This window comes from Merops nubicus, unplaced genomic scaffold (genome assembly GCF_000691845.1).
Source record: "Merops nubicus isolate BGI_N331 unplaced genomic scaffold, ASM69184v1 Scaffold36189, whole genome shotgun sequence".
In the NCBI taxonomy this organism is placed as follows: Eukaryota; Metazoa; Chordata; class Aves; order Coraciiformes; family Meropidae; genus Merops; species Merops nubicus.
Window position 1 is genome coordinate 18,431 of NW_008633795.1, and position 11,205 is coordinate 29,635.

The window sequence follows — 11,205 nt, forward strand, 5'->3', positions numbered from 1 at the left end:
GCTTTGGTTTATTTGTGTACATGAAAATTCTGCAACTGGAAGCTGGAAAGCATTGATATGAATCTGTTGTGATCGTATAAGTCTGTCTTTTATTCATAAAATTGCAAAACATGATAACCAAAGGAAATCAGGTGGTTAATGTCAACTAGTATAGGCTGTAGTTTTGGAAAAAACCCAGACTGTAGTGTTTTAAAAGTTCTTTTCTCTTGCTGCTCTGGTAGAGCAGAGGTGTCCTGCACTGCTATAGGGAAGAGATTAGTTGGGAAACAGAGGTCAGTGCTATACAATGCCATGCCTTTCACTGGAAGTGATACATTGACAAACAGCCTTGCCAAAAGCATTTTTAACTTCAATAGTCAAATCTCCACTAAAGCATACTGGTCTCAGTGTAAATCTATTTTGTAAAGAGAGATTTTGTGCCTTCCTACTAGTATTTTCCTAGTATTTGTCTCTCTGTTTACTAATGCTCAATTCAGAGCCCCTGTCAGACTTCTTGGGGTAATCCTCTTGCTGTTGCTGAGTGATAACTAGTAACAACAACTCCAAGACTTTTGGTATCCTCATACAGGGGCACTGCTTATTGGAAATTGAAGGCTCCAATTCATAACAAGCGTGTGGTTATCTGTACAGGAGCTCTGGGACTGTGGTAATATCCTGATTATTCCTGAGGATTCATACAGCAAATGCAAACTCTCCTCTGAAGTAAGTGACTCATATGTATTTCACATTTAGGCCTTGTTTGAAAGCTTGGCTGTTAATACAGAAAGCACTAGACTGAATCTTTTAAAATGTAAGCACATTTCAGCTGAAACTTAAGCTACCGCTTCCACTCCGCAGACCCATCTTTGTGTTCTTAGATTGTAAGGTGGCTTCGCTTCCTTTAACTCCTCCTTAATTGATTTCTTGTTAATATTCGTCCAGCTTCCTTAGTAAGTTAATGGTTCCTTTGTGAGTAACTTACTGGATTTTAGTCTGTCCTCTGCACTGTAGGTCAAACACAAAGATAGAAGTGCCTCATGAAAAAAAAAGGCTTCAATTTTCTTCGGTATCTTTCAAAATTTCTCATCTGGTAGAAGTGACACTGCACACTCGAGCACTTTGCATGCTGTCTTTTCTAGGGTTATTTGATGTACGTTGCTCCATAGGACAGTCTGACTCTGAGAAGACTTCCTATATGATGCTATCCAAGTTTTCCATTCAGCAGCTGGAAGCCCATCACTGTTGAATCTGTAGCTGAATTAATCATAATATTTAAGAATGCCCTTCTCTGGCAGCACATACAAACCCTTCAGGAGCAGGACCCTGTCGAGCAGTAACTGGGTAAGGGCACTGTCCTGGTGTGAAGGCCACGTTCCGTGGATGTTAGCACTTGACAAGGTATACTCAGTGCTCCTTTTTTTGGCCGTGATAGCTTTCCTTCTCTGCAGAGCTTATTTGAAATGCCGGAGAGAGCAGCAGAAGAGAGATACTCCCACGTCTGAGGAGGGGAATGCATTCCCATGGAGTCAGAACCAAGACAGTTTCTGAGGGATGACAAGTGGATGGCATGTAGGGATTGGCTTTCTGTTTCTTCTGACGTCTCCTGTGGCAGCCAGGGCAGGAAAGAAATTAAGATGCAGCCTTTCAAGCCATGACCCCTGTGGCCACACGCTTCCGGAGAAGGGGACAGCACCGCGTGTGCTGGGACTGACCTGTCCCACGCGTGGCTCTCCTGGGCGTGCTGCCAGGAGCTCCCATCGCTGGTCCGCCTCACTGTGCAGCCTCCAGTTACCTCTCTGCCTCTAACTGATCAGACCAGTAATTCAAGTTTTTTCCATCTATGCAGGGGCCATAAATGTTCTTTAAAGTTAGGAGAAGAATGGTTTATTCAAATAGCTAAGTTTCTTGCATTGCTCTTAAGTTTTATTTCAGCAAATGATAGTTTTTTTCACCAACATTATTCATTTTCTGTGTTGAATTATTTTAGCAAATAACTCTTGATCCACAGGGCACTATAGACAGTTAACTGAGAAATTCTGTTATTAAAACTAATTTATGGGACACGGCTCATACAGTGTAGTTTCTTCATGCTGATTGGGAGGAATTATTAAAAAAATGTGAAGTGGAGATACAGACAATACTGTACTAATTAAACATTTGCATTTTACATATTGTTTTGGTAAGTAATCAGCTACGAGGGTGATGAGAAGCTAATATAAATAAGGTCTCTGTGTAATGAAAACACATTTAATGAAATATTCTTATGGATGTTGATTTTTTTTTCTGATATTTGCCTCTTACCTGGTTTACTTCTCACTCTAAAAATGTATTTTAATGCTTATTAGTTAGTATTCTTGCATGTTAAATAGAAGTTAAAGCAAGTTTCTGTATGGAGACACTGGTAAAAGAGGAGAGATTGTAGCTGAAATTATGTATTTTTATGGTAGATTGAACTAAAATCTTTTTCTAATCTTTGTAAATCTTCGTTTTTTACCATCTGAAAAACAGAAATAGTGCTAGAAATACTGATAAGGAACATCCTAAGAGAGAAAATTGCTTGAAGTAGCTATCATACACCAGAAAAGAAATATATTTTAAAAGTTTTATATCTGTATTGTTCAGTTAATTTGCATACTTGATTGTCAGAAAAGCCAGAAATGAAATTATTATTTATAATTGCACTGAAAACTTAATTTTTTTTCCTTACAGTGTCTTGTTTGGAATCTGAACAATATAAATGAAAAATCCCACGCAAAAATGAGTTTCATCAAAGCAGAAAATATTAACAAAATTAGTAATAAATCAATATTATAGGACATAGTCGATGCCCTTCCACAGTACTGGAAATTTTCTGTTTCTGGTTGTTAACCAAACCTCAGCTGTCATGTCTGCAGCCCTGTGAAGGTTGAGACTGCTAGATATCTATCAAATATAAAGCCCACATTCACTCAATTGGGAGGAATGCGGGGCTTGAAGGAGGGTGTCTGCTCATCTCAGCTGGCCCCCACCCTGCGGTGTCCCGGGGAGCAGGATGCTGTGATAGCTGCATGCCCGTGAGGACGCACTGCCTGTGCTAAAAGAGAAAGAAAACTAAGAAAACATTCTTCATGGAAGTTTTTTTTTTTTTCAAAGAAGTTGACTTTGGATAGATTTAGTTTAGTTTAATAAGTATTTTCTGACTTTCTTTCCCCCTCCTAAGTGCTGTACTCTCCCCAGTATTCCTAAGTAACTCTGTGAAAAAAAAATTCTTGAATTTGCAGTGGCTTAAACCCTACAATACAAAGTAGACAACACTGCAAAAATCTTTTTCAGATGCAAAAAATTTACTTTGATACACCATCCAAACACCTCCAAAATGGCTATACTCAGTGAAGCCATGAGAGATATAAAGAGAGCAGGATCTGACCTCTCATCAAGTAATAAAATGACCCTGAGCAACGCTGCCATACAGAATCCATTTTTAACATTAATTTCTCATCCGTATCATGTTTAAGACCAAAGGTTAATGTGTGAATGCAGTGAGCATTAAGAAATAGAATGGTAACATACCAAACACAGGAAGGGGTAAAATTATCTCCTTTGCAAGTCCTGCAATTTTGGTGTGCAGGTAAAACATTAAAAGAAAATAGCAGTGCTTAATACTGCCTCTCAGGTACCTTAAATGGCTGTGCAAAAAAAGCCTCCTCCTTTCTCTGTGGAAAGTACTGCAGCCAGAGACAAAAAGATATCCCTTTCAAAATGTATCTGCAAAGCACGTAGGGTTTAATATATTTGCCATATCCTGACAGTGGACCAGGGTCAGGAGTAACAAAAGTCTCAGATTTTGTTCTCCCAGTTTCTTCATAATTAGACAACATTGCTCTTTACCAGCTTCTAACAAACCCAGAGGAACACGGCAGCAAAGTAATCACATAGGTATAATTGTTACCTTCACTCCAGTTTCAGCCTGGCAGCTAAGTTGCAAAGCTGTGATCCTCCTTCTCTCCCTTGAGCTTACAGTGTGAGAGAGTTGAGGACACATACTGAGTACACTGAGAATGGGAACTAGGGTAGGTCTTCAAACTTTAGTAACTTCACTTAAAAAAACTAAGTTGTGCAACATTTGACTTGGAGAAATAATTTTTTTGTTGCATTTTCAGATAGAATTTTTTTTGGGTGGTTACTCAGTGTTTCTCTTATTTCTTATTAAAGCTGTCTTGTCACACATCCTCAACAGTGTACACTTATTCATTTTAAAGTAAGACTTTCCTCAGAACACTGCTGCTTTTTCCTTTCCAGATTATTGAGCTGATTTAAATGGGCCTACCATCTGACTACCTGGTATTATATTTTTGATTGTCCTTACATCAATTTTATGCATCTGAGAAGTGGTTTCCACTGATGACTAAACAGTTTGGAGTGCAAATGCGTTCCTGAAAGCTGATTATAAAATGACTTTTTATATGCATGATAGTACCTTTGAGTAAATAGCCACTTTGATGACTAAACAATCAGGAGTGCAAATGCCTGCCTGAAAACTGATTATAAAATGACATTTTAAACTTGCAATAGTACCTTTGAATGAACAGCCACTTCAGCAATATCTTAACTAAACTTGCTGCTTTAAAAAAAAAAAGCGAAACCCACACATCACTCAGTCTTGTGAGAGCAATGTTTGGTGCATTTGGTACTGTCCAGTCTTGGTGTTGATGCTGCAGCACTGTATATCAATACAGCTGAGGTGATAATTAAGCATCCTGATTTTCCCTCTGATTTGGCTCCTCATATGTTTTTCCAAAGAAAAGGAGAATAATTCCAACCTGAAATTTCTTTGTGATTTCAGTTCCAAGTGTCTGGTAGGTCTGGGGACACATTAATGACTTTTTTCCCCCCTATCTGTTCAAGTCACCAGAAAATTCTCTCATTGATAATGCAAAATACAACTTCATCTCATGGGTGGATGGAGATCTCAGCCAGGATAGATGCCTCTTTCAGAAATGGAGAAATTTGGTTATAGAAGAGGTAAAAATACTCACTATGTATACTTTAAAGATCCATTGCCTGGTGGAAAGCAGGCAGTTAAATGCGTCTCCCAGTTCTTTTGTTATCTCACATACAGAACTGGCTGAAAATGAGGGAGGGAAGCAAGCACTGGTTTAGTGCTTTTTTTCCTTAAAGAAACAAAGCCACTCTTCAAGCTGGTATGAGTGAGAGCTTGTGCACTAAAGATGGGTGAGCATCAATAACGAAATAGCCCTGAATGTCATCCCAGAGCTTCATGACACCCCACTTGCATTTTAGCAAGTGACTCGACTCCACGATTGAGGTGCTGCAGTACATACTGTGAGAAGGGCATATGAAAAGGCTGAGTATGAACTGAAAATGAGAAATGTGTGGCCTGAGAAGACATTTACTGTAAACAGAATTACTTTAGAGAAATGTTGAGGAAGAAAGTTCTAAGAGGTCACAAAGATCTCCTTTGTTCCTTGCCAAGAAGCTTTCATAAAAAAGGAATGTATAGATTTGTAGTTTGTTTGCTAGAAGTCATCTCATGACAGATCTTAAAGAGAAGCAGAATGAGTCAGGTGCAGGATCTGATCTTGTATCAGTAAATTCTCCTGACTTTACTGTAGTTGGTTTTACATCAGTGATGTGCCTGATAATATTTTAGCTGCATAAGTTAACAAAAATAAAAACGTTGGCCTAAGTAGGAAAGACAGGTCTTGCTTGTTTTAATCTATGAGCAGTGCAGTGCTACAGATGCAGTCAGCTGTCATCGTGGGCCAGAAATGCTGTGCTTCATGCTCTTGCCCATCTTGGCTCTGAACTGCTCTGAATCTGACCCTTTAGGCATGACCTCCAGGATGAAGAGGGAAATAATTTTGTTGGAGGTGCTTCAGCTCAAGCACTGTTCCTGACAGCACTGACCTTCACAAAGTTATCCGGGTAACTGTATCAGTAGACTCATAACATTTACTGCCTGTTAGCTGGGAGTGCAAGACACAATCATGATCTCACTTTGGCTCACAAAAATCCTTCACTGATAAATGCCGGTTTCATTGAGAGAATTCAGAGACGAGTCCATTGGACCATCAAGCACCAAGGCCCAAAATCTCAAAGGTAGTAGGACATTTAACTTCTGTTGATTTCTCTGTTTCTAGTTAACCTTATCTTAATGTGTATTTTCCAAAAACTTACAAAAACATGTTTGCAATTTGGAGAATGCTGTCTGTGTTCCTACCTGACTCCTGTCTGATGAAGAACGGATTAGTTATAAAACTATTGAATGTGTGTTGCTGGTGTAGGTTCAGGTCCAATTTCCTGTTCACAGCTACACATTTGTTTGGCTTAGATCTTGATTTACCTGTATGTAACACCTGCCCAGCTCAGAATCAGCTCTGGACTTGATTTCTGTTAGAATTCAAGAAACTGTTCAACAATATCCTTTTCTGGGAAGATTTGGAAGAGGTAGGCTGGTATGTTGTGCCTGTTTGTTTTGTGTTCTTTAGGGACTGGTAGCCTTTTGTGTGAATAGTGTTACAGTGTAAGTTTAGTACACCTGGGGGTCTGAAACATTTCTTCTTGTGGAAATTAATCTCATTCATGATCTAATAAAACCTGACTGTATTTCTCTGTATCCACATAGGTCAGAGAGAAGCTTTGGGGTTTTTTTTGTGCAGCACATCAAAAATTTCACATAGTGAAGTTATCCAACCAAGAGGGAGTGCTTCTGTGTTTCATGTGCACCAGATGATTCCTATTTTAATCTTTAACTAAATATTTTTTTCTGTTGATCTATAGTGACCTGTTTTTTTCTCTTAGTTTCTTATTTGAAAACTTGATAAGAAGCAAATTAAATATCTGTTTTAGATACTGGACTGGTCTCTTGATGGACTTTTAAGGAAGGATTATTTTTGGGCTAGACTGTTGTTAATTCTGGAATCACTTCTGTTGTTCAAATGACAGGGCACTGTTTAAGTGAGGGTTGGTTGCTGTGGTGAGAATGATGTGATGAAGGTAAAACAATACATTAAACTGAGCATTGAGAGCACTGACTTTTTCCTCTTCTCATCAAATCAGTTACACAGTCTAATTGTTTTGATGGATGAATGTTTTCTTTTCATGTGAGCATTCTGCTATGTCTAGTAAATAACCCACCAGCCTTAGTGAAACTGCTGGTGTTCTGCCATGCCCGGAAGAGAAATACCTATGAAGATCTGTCAGAGTCACACTGAATCATTAGGTGAGTTTTAAGAATCTTCCTCATTTGATACTCTCAGCATGCAGATTATGTATCATGCCACATGCAGAATCGATATCTTTACTAATTTTTCACAGTAATGTTACTTGTCATCACAGAGGCTGTAGAGATACTTCAGAGCTGATAACAACCAATTTGAAACTGAACAGATACAGTACGTGAAGCACTGAAATATATACCTCTGATTCTGCTTAAGAGTTCTTACTCTGGCCATGCTACTGTAGTCATATAGTGCTTTACTACAGAAACTTTCCCTGAGGTGACCCAAAAAGGATTAGAGTGCTTTAAAGCAGCAGTAAGTAGTACTGTCCACTCTTCCCGTGCATAAAGCCTTTTACTTCACATACAAATATATTAGTACAAAATAACAAGAGATAAAGTGTTCTTAAGCACAATGCACAGAATAAACCCAGCTGCTAAAATGTTTTGAAGCTCATCTGTGATTAAATTCTTAAGCCAATTTGTGATACTGTTTCATAAAAAATAAATATATTGTCATGAACAGAAGATTTTGGCTTTCCTGTAGTTGTTGACAGCATGGACAGCATTGAGTTTAAGGTCATAAACTACTGTCCTCTAGCTCTTTACAGCTTCTGAGCTTTGGGAGCAAATATATAAGGGCTGAATGCCTCCGAAGGAGCAGGAGTATTCTGGTGTTTAGTGAGTATGCTCAAACCCACAAGCAGAGTTCGGGTGTTGGTACACAATGTTATCACCCGTTGTCACCATGTCATATAGATTCAGTGCTTGTTTGATTTAGAGTGTTCCATATTTTAAAATCAGAAAGCTCACAGTACCTATAACTAGTATGATTTTTTTTTTTTCAGATGTTGCAGGGTGAAAGTAACAATCATATGACAGAGAATTTGTTCTTAGCCACGTCTTTTGATGAGAGTTACCAAATGCTGTTGAAATCTTGCTGTCTTGAGGGGTTAACTTTGCATTCAAAACAGCCCTTCTGTTCTGAAGTGAGCTAATAAAGTGAATGGGATAAGCCCTGCATGCATAGTTTGAAATGTCAAATATTTTCCCCTATGAATTCTTTGTCCGAAATATAATACTAAGGGGAAAATATCCCCTGTGCAGATTAATTATTGATAAGGACAGATGCTGAAAATAGTGATGAAGTGCCACTGTTGGAAACAGGCAAAGAACTTGTTCTCTTTCTTGAATCCAAAAAGTAGTTTCAGGAATGATCTTGCAGTCAGGTTTCCTCACTCTGTGAAGGGTCCTGCTGGCTGTGAAGAACGGCTGAGGCTCTGTCAGTCTCAGTGGCACATTTATGCGGCTGTAGATCCAGCTTCCTTCTCTCTTACTTTGAGCCAGTTTCCTTTTGCTTAGCCCAAAATGCGGTGGCCCCGGTAGGAGTGACAGAGATGCAGGTGTCTCAGCACTGAGCCTCCTCATCCCCAGCACCTCCCACATGCAGATGATGTTTGATTTTTGGGAAGCAGGGGCTTGGGTGAGAAGAGGACAAGGGAATCCTCCAAAAATGATTTGGCTGATCCCAGTGCAGAAGAGTAGCGGTTTGGGTGTATTGGAGGTTTTTGTGATCACAAAAAAGATTTCTAGAGCATCTCTAAGCAAAAGTTTTGTTTCCTACAGTAAATAGTGTGCAGGTTTCAGAATGGATCTGTTTTGATACTGCCCACTGGTTAGCTCTGCTGTACACAGAGATTAGCCAAAGCTGTCACTGAATGTTTAAAAGTTTGGCCAAGTTGAAACAAAATAAGGTACATTATGAGAGTAGTGTATTATAGAGTTTTTTCCACTTCCTCTTTGTTTCCAGTTAAAGCCTTGATATCAGAGAGGCTTCCTAGCACACAGATCCAACTGAGTAGCTTTGATTAAAGAAAAGTCTCCAACCTTTGGGGAACTGTATGCCATAAATATGATTTTTTTTTTTTTTTAAGTACAATGTAGCTGTGTTTGCAGCAGATAAGATTTTTTTGACATTTTCCTTCAACAAAAGCTCAAGAGCAAAAGTAGTTGTCTTGAACACAAGCATCATGCACAGGTCACAGTAATTGATGTTTATTGTGCTAACAGCAATCTGAAGCAGAGAGACCATGTTTAGCTGGCTGCGTGTTCTGATTCCTTTGTCCAGGTTTTTCTACTGGGTAAATGAATGTATTAGTATTTCCTCTGAAAATTAATTTTGTGGCAGATAAAGGAAGCATGTACATATACATAAATCTCTTCTTTTCTGGCTGGGCAAAAGGCTGAAACAACAGGGCGTGTCTGGATATATTTTGTTTAGTAATTAGTATTAAGCATTTTTTTCCCTTTTAAAAATATCTAATTCAAATGTCAGTTCATTCTTCTCTATTTCCTGCCCTTATTCAGCTAGACTTCCAGACCAGGCTTAATTAACTTTAAGACCTTTTCTGCCCACCCCTATAGTTACAGTCTTTTCCTGGAACACTTCCATTGTTATAATCTCCATGTGCTGTGAGATGATACAAATGATATTATTACTGCTCTCATGAATTTACAATGAGCCTTTCAGTATTTTTATTACAGCTTAGCTCATCAGGAAAATCTCATCTTCAAATCAAAATAAAACTAGGGAAGCAAATTTCCAGCTTACAGTACTGATAAAGGGAAGCTGGAGGGCCTGAAAATACAGGCCTCAGACACAGGGAAGCTTAAAAAGGTGAGGAAAGCTGTTGTAAGTTTTGTGACTTCTTTTGGAGCTAGACTTCTTTTCTGTATGGAATTGTTTCCCTTTGAGAGTGACTGTGATTTAAAACAACGTAGTGTTGTGCTTTGCTCCATTATCTATGCACTAGCTTAAGCAGGTCATTAGTCTGATGAATTATGCTGGCCAAGGAAGTGCTGGAGTCACCATCCCTGGAGGTATTTAAAAGATGTGTAGGTGTGGCACTTAGGGACTTGGTTTAGTGGTGACCTGGCAGTGCTGGGTTCATGATTGGACTTCATGATCTTAAAGGTCTCTTCCAACCAAAATAACTCTTATGATTCTCACCCCAATCCAGAAGCAGTGAGGGAACCTGCACCCAGGGAGAGCTTGCTTCATGAAACAGCTTGCAACCATAGTAGGTGCTTGTTCGACAATTAAGATGTGACTGCAGGAGTGACCCTGTTTCAAGGCAGGCCATGCTTTTGTTCACATGTGGTAAGAAGCCTTTGTGAAAGTGATAAAACTGGGAGCTGGGGGCTTTCAGCTGGCTGACCAGGGGACATTTCTGCTCACAGGTCTTCTCAAGCCAGCGCCCAGGACCTAGGCTAGTGGCTGCTGCCCTGCTGGGACTCAGTGCAGTGAGCACTGGGGAGCAGCCTGCATCCCCCCAGGAGCTGATGGCTTTAAAGTAACCTGACTGTTTGGGAAGTTCTTATTCACAGCAGTGCTGTACTTGTGGGTTTGCTGCCTGAGTCCAAAACACAGCTGGAAATATTTCTTAAGCTGAGGTGGGATTTTTTTTTTCTCCTTAGTTAGTGGCTGTGTAAGTGGAACTTTTATTTCTCCCACAGCTCATATTTTAATCATGCCCCCTGAAAATGCCTTTCTTGTGGGAATGACACCTTTTTCTTCATTTAAAGTAGCTGAAGGTCAATCCATATAAGGCAGTTCCATATAAGTACAGCTCACCATTTTACAGCAGGAAAATGACATAATATATTCCAAAGAGAAATGTGCCCCTTCCTGTTTGAATCTTAAGTCATCCCCAGGTGCAATTACTGGAGGATTCAGTATCTGTTCTAATCCTGAACTTTCACCAAGGCTACTGCTGGCAAATCTAGTGTACAAAGCAAATGTATTTATTAAATGGTGCTACAGATGATAAAGCTCCGCAATAGCTCTGTCACTGTCAGGTTCACGTTATTGTCTTTGTAAAATGAACCCATTAGAAAAAACATTTCTGCTTTTTGTGCTCTCTACTTTCTACCTTCATTTCTTAATTTCTGTGCTGGACACCTGTTTTAGGTGGCGTGCACTGGTAATTTGGATGATTCAAAAATGT